The 14,847-nt window shown below is 42.9% G+C and overlaps 1 protein-coding gene across 1 annotated transcript in view; it reads right to left on the bottom strand.

The window, feature by feature from the left end:
• The window catches only part of tspan13a (tetraspanin 13a), a 260,320-nt gene that overhangs the window by 76,518 nt on the left and 168,955 nt on the right, over positions 1 to 14,847 (bottom strand). The window lies entirely within an intron of this gene.

The following is a 14,847-nucleotide window of genomic DNA, read 5'->3' as shown; positions in this document are numbered from 1 at the left end:
AAACACAACTTCAGGTCTGTTTTTGAGGAGGTAACAGCGTTAGAACATGACTTAAAGCTCAAAAGAGTCCATTTTGTGTAATATGGACCTTTAAATGTCCAAAATGGGAGAATTAGTCTTAAAGTGACATAAATAGTAACCGGAGAGAGAGAACTTCATATCATAACAAACGTAATGTCCTAGCATCACTCTCCTTCAAAATGGCTGCCTCCGCGTATTGATCATTTCCATGGTGAACTTAAAAAAAAAAACAACAGTTAAATTAAAGGTGCACTATGGAACTTTTCTGTGTGTTGGTCCGTCACCTGCTTGTCTCCACGGAGAAGTTATTGCTTTGCATCGAATGGCTCACAGTATGGTGCTCAACTTAACTTTTTCCATAGAGGTGAGTAACGGACGCCACCAGGACAAGTTCCAGGTCAGATCTGCGGTGAGGCGATCCAGCTCACAGTAAAAAGCATTTTTTTTTAAACGTTTTTTTTTTTTCCACCAATAAAAATATAATGTTTTTATAGACTAAATGCAAGATTGCGGTTTGTTTTTAAAGCAGGAAAGTTACTTAATGCACCTTTTTAAAATTAGGAGTTTTTGAACACAGTGAAAAAAAAACAACCAACCTAAAGACTCCCAAACTCTGTAGTGGGGCAGGTTGGCAGACATGTGGCTGCCGTTCTGCGTCTTAGGCCCCACTGACCACCTGAATGGACTTTAAAGAAGAAGAGCACTTTTGGATTACCACCTGATGATGTCATGAGGTGGAGGTGAGCGTTGTGAGCTCTGGAGTTGAGAGAGACAAACTTAAACAAGCAAATCAAACAGACAAATGAACAAAAACAACAACTTCAGCCTCATTGCCAGTTCCGCTTTAAAGCTGGTGGAGGGTCTAGCTCACATTGCTTTGCCTAGAATGTTCCACAGTATGGCATTAAACCTGTCTTGTGTGGGGACAAGCAGTTACAAATCCGATCTGTGGAGAGGCAAGCCTGTTCACTGTAAGATTATGCATATTCTGAGCTATTTTTGAGCCATAAAAATGCTACAATGCTGATAATGGATATGTTTAATGCCAAGAGTGGAACATTCCAGGTAAAGTAATAATATATTTATGGAGACAAGCAAACGGTAGACCCTCCACCAAAAAAGTTACGCAGTGTAGCTTTAAAAAGATCTCAATTTACGTCCATGTCTTTTCACTGAAGAAGCTCTGTATTTATAATGTGAATGTAATGTGTTCACTGGTCATCATCATAAACAGTGCAAAGGGTGTAAACATAAGGGCTAAACAGGTCAGTGCTCCTAAATACATTAAAGTTGCATTGTGTAACTTTTCTGGAGGAGTTGTTATTGCTTAGGGTGAAATGTTCCACAGTATGGTGCTGAACGTATCCATCTTGAACTTGTTTAAAGGGCCCATATTCCACTATTTTCTGATCTTTTATAATGCTGTTTCCTCATCACAAACAAACCTGGAGCTATGTTTGTTTTTCACTTTTATTAGAATAATTTTTGCTAATTTATTTCTAATTTATCGGGCAGAAATTAGAAGTTACAGCTATTGTTTTAGCCTCATTGAATATGCTTCACTTTTCGGTGTTACTCAAACATGTGTGAATGAAACAAAACACAACTCCAGGTTTGTTTTTGAGGTGGAAACCCAGGATCTTTGATTAGTTGTTTTTTTAATTGCCAAAATACCTTGAAATACATGCATTCTCAGTGTCACCTCTCCACAGATCTGACCTGTAAGTTGACCAGATAACATTATTTGCTTGTCTTTTTGGAGATCGTTAATGCCATACTGTGAAACAATCTAGCAAAAGCAGTAGCATTTCCATGGAGACACCAGAAAAGTTCCATAGTCTGTCTTTAAAATCCTGTTGAAATGATCACAAAATAGCTGTAGTACTTGAATAAACCTCTGTGTAGTGTTAGCACATGGACATGTATCCACTCCATAGACTTAGCATTAGTATAGCATTAACCAAGCATTACTATTATTATGAAAAAGTGACTTTAAATGAGTGTGACCTTATTTTTACACGTTAAGAGCTTGATTTTGAAAGCTTGTGTGGATTTATGTCGACCAAAATTGTGGCGCATGTGGGGTGGCTAAGTCTGCTGCTAATTGTTTAAAAGGCCTGTACCTGATTTCAAACCATGAGCCAGGAAGATGTTTTAGTTTGAACTTTTAGCCCCGCCCACTTAGTCCTTTCTGCCGCTGTTATATTGCACCATAACCATAGACTGTATAAATAAATGGACATGGCTAATCCGCTGGCCTCTGCGTTCCGAACAGGAAGTGAGCATGGACGCGCTTCCCGCTCCATCGATCTTGGCTCCAGTTCACTTTCTATTGAAAAACTGTGGCACCTCTTTCCGACTTAACCCGCTTTACATGATCCTGCTATTTCATCCGTAAATCAAGATATGAACATGAATAACAGACAAATCAGGTTCTTTCTTTCCCCGAGGTCGCTCCCACTAGCGTTAGCAACACATTTGATTGACAGTATTGCTAAGTGCCTGCTCCCTACTAAACCAACAAAAGGATAGAATACAGTCTTTCTCTCTTTTTTTTCTTTTTTAGCTGTTTTTACTACATAATGCATGATGTAAAGAGCATTTATCTTGACAAGCATAACTTAAGGTACAGGTACAGGCCCTTTAAATGTAAAAATGGTACAAAAATGTTGAAAAACCATAGCATTTTATTAATCAAAATACATGTGTAATTGTGTATATTTAAGTTGTAAAAAGGCAAACCGCACTGACTGACTGAAGACTAGGTTGTGTTTGTGTGATGCTCGTAGTGTAACCTGAGCTGGAGGCGGGTTAGAACTCTCAGGTGGAGTTTGCCGTGTCAGATCACAGATGTGTTGACCTAGTTTATGGTTAATATCGCTGTAATAACTGGGCCTATCCACATGAAACAAAAACTGGCACAAAGATCATCGTCTTCTCTGTCAGTGTAAATAAACAAATCAGTTTTTTGAGCGTGAACGTGAACACAACCTAACATATATGTATATCTGATCAAACTGACATTTTCATTTGGGATTATATGACGAAACTGCTCCAAGTCTTTTTCAAATCTCCAATTGGAAATTTGTGTAAGATTTTGTAGTATTTTCTGAGCGATTCCCGCACAAACGGCATGCATTTCGCTTTTACTGTAAGTCCCTTTGTATCGGGCGCATCATTGAAATAACACTACTTTTGAACTGACAAAATGAACTCTTTCTGTTTTATTGTGTTCCCAAAATGTGTATAATAATTTTCTATTGTTTACAAATGTACATTGTCATTTCTGTGTCTGCAAAATCTGTTTTATTTTTTAATTAAACTAGTTCAGTTTAATGTGTGCCTTCTCTCATTATTTAGGCAGGTCCGGGGTCAACACAGAGATTCAGTTGTTCATAATTAAAGGAACTGTATAAGATAATAACTGTGTACGGTTTTGATTTTAAATTGCATAAATATGACCTAAATGTGTCAGATCTGAGGTAAACATGTTCAAATCCAGTATAACTTTTACAGATAACTATTCTAACACTGATTTAGTTTTCATCACAAAAACATTGGACAAGTTGTTGTACAAGAATGTTAATTATCTGTTTTGGTTTAAGATGATTATCCAATCAGAACGCAGAATGAGCCTCTTATGACTCTCTCATTTGGGTTGCCAGATTAAATGCTGAAATCCAGTTGGTTTAAACCTAAAATGCCACTCTCTCTGATCTGAACAGTCACATGGTTCTTTCACACGAGGCCTGTCTGTGTCTCTATCTGCAGGTTCAGGCTTTGGACACAGGCTCAGATGTGAGTGTAGTGCCTCTTTTAAACAGTAGGACGCAGGATACATACAATTTCTTTTTGAATTCCTTATTTAAAATTTGCACCAAAAATTATTGTTTCTGAATATTTAAAAATAGAAGTGTAGATGCAAACTGTGTTTCAGATGCACATCAAAACATATATTATCTGTCATTTTGATTATGGCGCTAATTTAAAGGCCCATACTAGGATATTTTCTCTAACGTTGTTTCCTCATCACAAACAGACCTGGAGTTGTGTTTTGTTTCATTCACACATGTTTAACACACAAACCCTGCAGATTTTTTGACTGAGCTCTATGAAGGTACAATTGTTCCAAAAAGTTTGAATCTGTAAATGTTGATTTGTACACTGATAAATAAAAAACATATTTTTTACACTTACAAATTTTGTTTTTTACTTACAAATATCATTTTATAAAGAACGTTTTACGCTTACAAATTTGTAATTTCACAAGTACAAATCTGAAAATTACGCTTTCGCGAGTTTTGAGACATTTGTTGCGCCAAGTTTGTCTCAAAACAATTTGTAATACAGCAGGGGGCGGGGCTAGAGGAGACCAAGGTTGCTGTGGCAACGGCTAAACTGGTTTATATACAGTAAAAGAGCACAGAGAACAGATAGACAGTACATCACCTGTATTTGATATTATGATGTGCATTATTAACCTTTTTAATAAGTTGTATACCAAGGTAAATTGTATAGATTGTAAGAGCTATTCTGCAAAATGGAATTTTCAGAGCTTTAAAGAATGTTATAGCTGTTTTGTTCACATTTACACTCTGGAGTTGTATTTGGATAATATATATTATATTATATATATATATATATATATATATTATATTATATATATATATATATATATATATATATATATATATATATATATATATATATATATATATTATATATATATATAAAATTATATATATAATTATATATTATATTTTATATATATAATATAATATATATTATATATATATATATATATATATATATATATATATATATATATATATATATATATATATATATATATATATATATATATATATATATATAAAACAGTCATGAAGAGTTCCGGTACATTCCATACGTCTGCGCCCCCTGGTGGGCACGTGTCATTTACCTTCGTTTTAGTAAATCAAGATATTAGTTTGATTAGTTTTGCTGCAATATTAGAAAATCCCTCACAATAATAAGATGGAAAGAACTGGCACGGCATAGAAGGGAAACAGCGCCCTCTACTGTTATTAAAGTGGTGTAGCCACTGGCCAAAATACCGAATGTTAAACTGCAATGTCCCACTATATGTACAACTAATCAGTGTTCTCTGGTTTATAGACTATGAATGTCAAAATGATACTCTTTTCTCTGTCTCTGTTATTACGTTTTCACAAGGTATATTTTGTTAAAGTTATGAAGTAGCTACAATTGAGTCACCTCGAACGTTATATTTGCCTATTGATATTCAATCAAAAAAAAAAAAAAAAAGAAACGGCTGTGACGACATCTTGACTTTTCTTCTAATAAATAATAAATCATTAAAAATAACGTACGTAATGTACGTATCGTATGCTCAAAGACAGCGGTGGACGTGCGGTCCGTGGTGTGGGCCTGTCCCACTTAAGCAAGATGGCGGCTACACTGAGGAGGGCAGATTCTCGACCGGAACCTTCAAACTGCACTTTGAAGAGTACATTTGGCGAATTGGGACAGGCTTTAGTGTGGATCATACATGAAAAGGGGCTTACCATGAATCGTAGGAGAAAAGGGGCAGGGCTTCGCATGACTGTAACACCAGGGGCGGAGCAAATGGGATGTGTGAATGTCGTCAGACAAGGGGTGGGGCTTAGTGTGAATCACATGGCTGTCACAGGGGAAAGGGGCGGGGCTTAGCGTGAATCACACGACTGTCATAGAGGAAAGGGGCGGGGCTTAGCGTGAATCACATGACTGTCACAGGGGAAAGGGGTGGGGATTAGCATAAATCACACGACTGTCACGGGGAAAGGGGCGGGGCTTAGCGTGAATCACATGACTGTCACAGGGGAAAGGGGCGGGGCTTAGCGTGAACCACATGACTGTCATAGAGGAAAGGGGCGGGGCTTAGCGTGTATCACGCGACTGTCACGGGGAAAGGGGCGGGGCTTAGCGTGAATTACATGACTGTCACAGGGGAAAGGGGCGGGGCTTAGCGTAAATCACACGACTGTCATGGGGAAAGGGGCAGGGCTTAGCGTGAATCACACGACTGTCACAGGGGAAAGGGGCGGGGCTTAGCGTGAATCACATGACTGTCACAGGGGAAAGGGGTGGAGATTAGCATAAATCACACGACTGTCACGGGAAAGGGGCGGGGCTTAGTGTGAATTACATGACTGTCACAGGGGAATGGGGCGGGGCTTAGCGTAAATCACATCAGTGTCACAAGGGAAAGGGGCGGGGCTTCTCATGAATCACATGACTGTAACAGGAGGAGCGGAGCAAATGGGATGTGTGAATGTCGTCAGACAAGGGGTGGGGCTTAGTGTGAATCACATGGCTGTCACAGGGGAAAGGGGCGGGGCTTAGCGTGAATCACGTGACTGTTACAGAGGAAAGGAGCAGGGTTTAGAGTGAATCAAATGTCACAGAGGAAAGGGGCGGGGCTTAGTATGTATCACAGACTGTCACACTACAGTAACCTAATATTTTCCAGTTTGGGCATGGGATCAGTATAAATCTATTCTTATTCATTAAAATATATAATGATAGAGACCTTCTCTCAAACAGAAAACACTCCACCTTGTTATGTCATGTGGTGATACAGGAAGTGCTCCACTGTGTTTTTAAACTCCACACACCTTCACTAGAATCATTTGGATCATTGGTCACTAGCTATGTGCTAACCAGCTACATGCTAACAAGCTATGTACTAACCAGCTATGTGCTAACCAGCTACATGCTAACAAGCTATGCACTAACCAGCTATGTGATAATCAGCTACATGCTAACCAGCTTTATGCTAACCAGCTATGTGCTAACCAACGATGTGCTAACTAGCTACATGCTAACTAATATCCATAATGTGGTAATTCAAAAAGCACATTTAAAACACAAGATACTGCAAAATGTTTTAATAATTCAGCAGTTTTAAAAGTTTCAGAAACAGATTTTAAGCTAACTGAAAGCACTTCTCTGTCTGAAACTTTGTTAAACTTCAATCTGAGGTTTGTTTAACACAATTTGACCCTAAAGAACTAACTCATCTGAACTACAGGTGAGCTGATTTGTGTTGTTAAACAAGTCCCTCCCAAAAAACATTACAGTCACAAGCTGTTTAAATCACTTTTGTATTTTTTATTCAGTGTTCATATTCAAAAAATGTTGTTTATGTTTGCTAATGTGTGTATTGTGTCTCCACGGATAGAGATACATGTAAACCCGCCAATGTAATGTCAACTGCAAAGTATAAATACAAAGATATTCTGTTCTTTGCATTCTATTATCTGAATAACTCAAGAGTGAGATACTGGCCTGGTTTAGGACTTACATCTGTCCCATGTAACAAAAACACAATTCCTCTCAACTCAAAGACTGTCTATAGATCCCTGTCCTCCATCTTGGATTATGACATCACATCTCCAGGTCTCCAGAGCATCTCTGACTCTGCTGTCTCTGTTGTCTTCTGTGAATGAGTGAGTTCATGTGTGAGGACAGCATTCAGACCACTGCCCCTGGACACTCTGGAGGAGGAGGGAAAGAAGAGGAGAGTGAGGAGGGGGAGGAGAGAGAAAGAAGAGGAGAGTGAGGAGGGGGAGAAGAGAGAAAGAAGAGGAGAGTGAGGAGAGAAAGAAGAGGAGAGTGAGGAGGGGGAGAAGAGAGAAAGAAGAGGAGAGTGAGAAGGGGGAGAGAGAAAGAAGAGGAGAGTGAGGAGAGAAAGAAGAGGAGGGTGAGGAGGGCGAGAGAAAGAAGAGGAGAATGAGGAGGAGGAGGAGGAGAGAAAGAAGAGGAGAGTGAGAAGGGGGAGAAGAGAAAGAAGAGGAGAGTGAGGAGGGGGAGAGAGAAAGAAGAGGAGAGTGAGGAGGGGGAGAGAGAAAGAAGAGGAGGGTGAGGAGGGCGAGAGAAAGAAGAGGAGAGTGAGGAGGGGGAGAGAAAGAAGAGGAGAGTGAGGAGGGGGAGAGAAAGAAGAGGAGAGTGAGGAGGGGGAGGAGAGTGACGAGGGGGTGGGGGTGGGGAGAAAGAAGAGGAGAGTGAGGAGGGGGAGCAGAGAAAGAAGAGGAGAGTGAGGAGGAGGAGGAGAGAGAAAGAAGAGGAGAGTGAGGAGGGGGAGCAGAGAAAGAAGAGGAGAGTGAGGAGGGGGAGAGAGAAAGAAGAGGAAAGTGAGGAGGGGGAGGAGAGATAGAAGAGGAGAGTGAGGAGGGGGAGGAGAGAAAGAAGAGGAGAGTGAGGAGGGGGAGGAGAGAAAGAAGAGGAGAGTGAGGAGGGGGAGAAGAGAAAGAAGAGGAGGGTGAGGAGGGCGAGAGAAAGAAGAGGAGAGTGAGGAGGGGGAGAGAGAAAGAAGAGGAGAGTGAGGAGGGGGAGGAGAGAAAGAAGAGGAGAGTGAGAAGGGGGAGAGAGAAAGAAGAGGAAAGTGAGGAGGGGGAGGAGAGAAAGAAGAGGAGAGTGAGGAGGGGGAGAGAGAAAGAAGAGGAGAGTGAGGAGGGGGAGAGAAAGAAGAGGAGAGTGAGGAGGGGGAGAGAAAGAAGAGGAGAGTGAGGAGGAGGAGGAGAGTGACGAGGGGGTGGGGGTGGGGAGAAAGAAGAGGAGAGTGAGGAGGGGGAGCAGAGAAAGAAGAGGAGAGTGAGGAGGAGGAGGAGGAGAGAGAAAGAAGAGGAGAGTGAGGAGGGGGAGGAGAGAAAGAAGAGGAGAGTGAGGAGGGGGAGAAGAGAGAAAGAAGAGGAGAGTGAGAAGGGGGAGAGAGAAAGAAGAGGAAAGTGAGGAGGGGGAGGAGAGAAAGAAGAGGAGAGTGAGGAGGGGGAGGAGAGAAAGAAGAGGAGAGTGAGGAGGGGGAGAGAGAAAGAAAAGGAGAGTGAGGAGGGGGAGAGAGAAAGAAGAGGAGGGTGAGGAGGGCGAGAGAAAGAAGAGGAGAGTGAGGTGGGGGAGAGAAAGAAGAGGAGAGTGAGGAGGGGGAGAGAAAGAAGAGGAGAGTGAGGAGGGGGAGAGAAAGAAGAGGAGAGTGAGGAGGGGGAGAGAAAGAAGAGGAGAGTGAGGAGGAGGAGGAGAGTGACGAGGGGGTGGGGATGGGGAGAAAGAAGAGGAGAGTGAGGAGGAGGAGGAGGAGAGAGAAAGAAGAGGAGAGTGAGGAGGGGGAGAGAGAAAGAAGAGGAAAGTGAGGAGGGGGAGGAGAGAAAGAAGAGGAGAGTGAGGAGGGGGAGAAGAGAAAGAAGAGGAGGGTGAGGAGGGCGAGAGAAAGAAGAGGAGAGTGAGGAGGCGGAGAGAGAAAGAAGAGGAGAGTGAGGAGGGGGAGGAGAGAAAGAAGAGGAGAGTGAGGAGGAGGAGGAGGAGGAGAGAAAGAAGAGGAGAGTGAGAAGGGGGAGAGAGAAAGAAGAGGAAAGTGAGGAGGGGGAGGAGAGAAAGAAGAGGAGAGTGAGGAGGGGGAGAGAGAAAGAAGAGGAGAGTGAGGAGGAGGAGAAGAGAAAGAAGAGGAGAGTGAGGAGGAGGAGGAGGAGGAGAGAAAGAAGAGGAGAGTGAGAAGGGGGAGAGAGAAAGAAGAGGAAAGTGAGGAGGGGGAGGAGAGAAAGAAGAGGAGAGTGAGGAGGGGGAGAGAGAAAGAAGAGGAGAGTGAGGAGGAGGAGGAGGAGGAGGAGAGAAAGAAGAGGAGAGTGAGAAGGGGGAGAGAGAAAGAAGAGGAAAGTGAGGAGGGGGAGGAGAGAAAGAAGAGGAGAGTGAGGAGGGGGAGAGAGAAAGAAGAGGAGAGTGAGGAAGAGGAGAGAGAAAGAAGAGAAGAGAGAAAGAAGAGGAGAGTGAGGTGAGAAAGAAGAGGAGAGTGAGGAAGAGAGAGAAAGAAGGAAGAGGTGCGTGAGGGGACGAGGAGGAGGAGGAGGAGGAGGAGGAGGAGGAGGAGGAGGAGGAGGAGGAGGAAAGAGGAAGAAGAGAGAGATGGAGAGAGGAGAGAGGAAACGGGAAAGAGGATAGGGAGAGACAGAGAGGGGGGTACCACTGCCTCTGAATACTGTGCAAGAGAGAAAGAGAGAGGAGAGAGGGGGTGAGAGAGGAGGAAGAGAAGGAGAGAGAGGGAGAGAGAGAGAGAAGGGGAGAGAGAGAAAGGGAAAGAGAGAGGAGAGAGGGGTGAGAGAGGAGGAAGAGAGAGAGGGAGAGAAAGAGAAGGGGGGAGAGAGAAAAAGAAGGGGAGAGAGAAGGGGAAAGAGAGGGGAGAGAGGGGGTGAGAGAGGAGGAGAGAGAGAAGGGGAAAGAGCAAGAGTGAAGGGGAGATAGAGAATAGGAGAGAAGAGGGAGAGCGAGAGGGGGGTAACTTTCCCTGAACACTGTGTTAGAGAGAAGAAGAGGAAGGGGAGGAGGAAAGAGATGAAAACGGCGGGAGAAAGTGAGAGAAAAGGGAGGAAAGAGGTAAAGAGACACCTATCCAGCCCGAAGGTTCGGTTATTATGAGAGGAAAGGAAAGAGGAAGAGGAGGGGAAAGAGAGACTGATTGCTCTGTGGAGGGAGAGCGGTGACGGGAGGAGGAGTGAGGATAAGACGCGGGTCTAAGGAGGAGCGGAGGGGGAGGGGCTTAAGCCGCGTGCGTCCCGACGTCGTGAGGCGCTGGAGTAGAGGCAGAGGAGCGGAGTGAGCCGTGGACGTCTCTCGCGCCCCGTGTGTCCGTGGATTCCGTGCGCGTGGCCAGGTGTCATCTGTCAAATCCAACACGAGAGGAGCGAGCAAAACACCCACAATCCACCGGTGCAGCTCGCTTTTACGTACACCCATCTAGTCAGCGTAAAGAAGGCGACGGGGACATGGACATCGGACGTAAATAAATCCCAGTTTCCCGAAGAACCCGCTCGCTGTGCCTCCGTGGACGTGCGGAACCGCGGGTGAGTGCTTTGGAAACGCTTTAGAAACGCTTTACAGACGCTTTGGAGACGCTTTGGATGCGCCAGGTTTCGTGACACTTTACCCGGGGAGCGAAGCGAGGCGGTGGGCTGTAGCCGTGCGCTCGTCCCGGTGTAGCGCAGCGCAGGCCCCACGCTCCTCCATCTCACCTACATGCGCAAAAGAGCAGGTTTTTTGCGGATGTGGGAACGCGGGTGTGTGCTCTCTCCCTGACGCGGTGTTTCGGGGCGTGGGAAGCGGGACAGGGGCCAAGGGGAGAAGGTGGGAAGGGAGGCCCGCGGAGGAGAGACAGGCCCCGCGTAAAGTCCCCAGGCGTCGGAGCGTAACTACGGGCGGGGAGACGAAGCGAAGCGGCAGTACACGGTCACAGGGCGCGCGTTTGGTGTCGATAAACGATAAACATCCACCGAACGACGTGGAAAAGAGGAAGAGAACAGCGTGAACGTGGAGCTAATGCTACTGGAGCTGTCCGCGGTGCTGAAATCTGGCAGAAGGATTGAACAGCAGGAAAAAGAGATGGAATACACGTTTGGTGCTAAGTGTTAGTACTGTAGACGCGCACGAGCTGTTTTAGTGTTTCAGTAGCTGTGTGTGTTGTTAGTGACTGCTTGGATCCTTGTGTCTGTGTTTCTACTTTAGCCAACTTTGATTACAAATACTCATGTTCATGTAATGGAGTAGATTTTTGAAGTATTTTTTAAACGTGTATCATTTTAACAAGCTTTAAACTGGTCAATTCTATTAGTTGTTAAATAAGAAACCACAGGACTGAACCAGGACTAAACTAGGACTAAACCAGGACTAAACCAGGACTAAACCAGGACTAAGCCAAGACTAAAACAGAACTAAAACAGAACTAAACCAAGACTAAACCAGGACTAAACCAGAACTAAACCAGAACTAAAGCAAGACTAAACCAGGACTAAACCAGAACTAAACCAAGACTAAACCAGGACTAAACCAGGACTAAACTAGGAACCAACCAGGACTAAACCGGGACTAAGCCAGGACTAAACCAGAACTAAACCAAGACCAAACCAGGACTAAACTAGGAATCAACCAGGACTGAACCAGCTCAAAACCAGGCCTAAACCAGGTCTAAACCAGGTCTAAACAAGGTCTAAACGAGGTCTTAACTAGGTCTAAACCAGGACTAAACTAGGACTAAACCAGGTCTTAACCAGGTCTAAACTAGGACTAAACTAGGACTAAACCAGGTCTTAACCAGGTCTAAACTAGGACTAAACTAGGACTAAACCAGGACTGAACCAGGTCTAAACCAGGACTGAACCAGGTCTTAACCAGGTCTAAACCAGCTTTAAATTGTTCAAGTACAATTTAGTACATTTTTAACCATTTAACCGTATTTTTACTTTCCGCCAGTGGGGTTTGGGATATTAATACTTTGCAGTTGATGTCATCAACATTCCCTGGGAGTGTGATGTTAACTGGAGGCACTGCTACGTCTGAAGCTCTGTTAGACTTTAATCTTGAGTTTTGTTTAAACAGAATCTCACCATAAAGAACTGACTTATCTGAACCACAACAGGTGAGCTGATTTGTGCTGTTAAACAAGTCGCTCTCAAATAACATTACAGTCGCAATCTAGCTAGCATTAGCATTAGCATTAGCCAACAGTTTTTCAGTCAGTCACTCTCATCTTTTTGTGTAAAATCAGACTCCTAAACAGGACCATGAACACTTGGACTGGTCACAGGCTCCTGAAAATGAGCTCTTTAAATAGATTTTGTGTTTTTTGATGAGTTTTCAGATGATCTTAAAAAAATGTTGTCAGTATTTGCTAATGTATGCATTTTGTCAGCATGGTGACTGCTTGACATTCCTTTTTAGACATATATGTAGAACACCCCCAGCGTGATGTCATGCTAAAGGTGTCATATTGATACTGCAAAGTGGCTATTGATAGTGCACAGTATGAACTGACAAAACTGAAATTCTTTTTTACACTCTAAATGTGCTAAAATATATCTGTAATGATTTGATGCAGGATCTAATTAACCTCAATCAGCTTCAAAAATCTCAAAGTTCTTTGCTTTTGCTTCTAGTTATTTTTGCATTTTGTATTATTAACGATACTCGATATTCTGATAATCTGAATCTTATACCTCCAAATAGGGTCGTCAAAAGTATCTAAAACCAGATACTAATCGATACTAAAAACGTCCCATGCACAGGACAGAAATGAATCTTTCCTGAATATCTTTAGAATGATGTTCAGCTGTATCAGGACATCATGGTATCAGTATCGGTATCGGAGTATAAAGTTTGAGATTTTAGTATTGTAACAGCACTACCCTATGATTCTGTTTACTTTCTCACTCTGGTGTCCTTGACTCTTTTAAAGTTGGAACTGAAAGTAACAGCTTGTGAGAAGGATTATATTGATTGAACAAATTTATGCAGAAACTAAAATATGCAAATCAGCCTTATGTTTTACAGAGCAGGTTTACAAGTCGATTCACAACTCCCAATGTACTTTGTAAAATGAACTCTACTGACATGTAGTGCTGTCTTGGTACTGCGATTTCAAACTTTCAATACAAAGGAATGGACTCAATACTCAATACTGATTCTGATACAATGATGATAAAAAAAAACAGTCTTTCTTTAGACAGTATACTGTGATTTTCCACATTAAATGGTAGTACTTTCTTTTCTATTCCCATGTGTGTTATATGTGTGTACTCCCTCAGTGTGCAGTAGGTTTATAGTGGTCCATGGGTGTAAACTAGTCTATGTGTCTTATACTTGTGAAAGATACAGCTCAACATCATTCTAAACATATTCAGGAAAGGTTCATTTCTGTGTGAATGGCACTTTTTTAGTTACGATACCTTCCAACAATGAGTATCTAGTTTTGATATTAGCTTTAGCATCGATTAAAATCCAATTTTCAATGCTTCTGACGACCCCAGAAGCTACACAGGACAGTTGAATCTAAGTGAGCATGTATTGTGTTGGTGTGAGCGATTCTTAGTTCAGATCGGATCAGTGATGTAACTGAGTCTTCTCCAGAGCAGATCGGCTCCTGTTCTAATGGCTTCAGAAAAGTCTAGAAATTGTGTTTGAATTATGAATGACACAGATTTTGAACATGAAGAGCAACTCCATACAAACTACCAATCATAGAGGAAACCATGGACTAAACCAGGACTCAACCAGGTCTAAACCAGGACTCAACCAGGTCTAAACCAGGACTCAACCAGGTCTAAACCAGGATTTGACCACCTCTGAACAAAGTCTAATCCAGGACTGGAACTTGTATGAACCACAACTTAAACAGGATTTAGATTAGATTACATCTGGTTTAAATCACATCTAGACTAAGTCGGGGGTTAGACGGGTCTAAACTGGAACTAAACCAGGTCTAAAGCAGGCCTAAACCAAGTCTACACCAGGTCTACACCAGGTCTAAACCAGGTCTAAACCAGGTCTAAACCGGGTCTAAAGCAGGTCTAAAGCAGGTCTAAACCAGGTCTAAAGCAGGTCTAAAGCAGGTCTAAAGCAGGTCTAAAGCAGGTCTAAAGCAGGTCTATTCTCCTCTGTGCTCTGTGTTGTGTGGCTCAGAGCAGGAGCTGTCCGTGGTGCTGGTTTGACTGTGTTCTGTCTCTGTTCATATTTGTGGATTTTCCCGAGGCTTTAAACAAACAGAGGAACATTGTAAAAACACGGAGAGAGAGTGTGTGACGTACAAGAAACAGAAATACACAAAACAAACAACATATGTGCAACAGTGTGGATAAAAGAGCCTCATTCACTGTGGAACGTTTGGACGAGTTCAGCTGCAGCAAAAATACAAAATCTACAGGCACATTTAAACATTTGAGTTTCGCTCTGGGTTTGGGACTGGCTCATAAATAATTATCAAGGCTCCAAAGCTTTTAGAGCCATGTGTCAGCGGAGGTCTGCTCCTCT

The sequence above is a fragment of the Periophthalmus magnuspinnatus genome, chromosome 16 (assembly GCF_009829125.3).
Source record: "Periophthalmus magnuspinnatus isolate fPerMag1 chromosome 16, fPerMag1.2.pri, whole genome shotgun sequence".
NCBI classification, from domain to species: Eukaryota; Metazoa; Chordata; class Actinopteri; order Gobiiformes; family Gobiidae; genus Periophthalmus; species Periophthalmus magnuspinnatus.
This window is presented reverse-complemented; position numbering and strand designations above follow the sequence as displayed.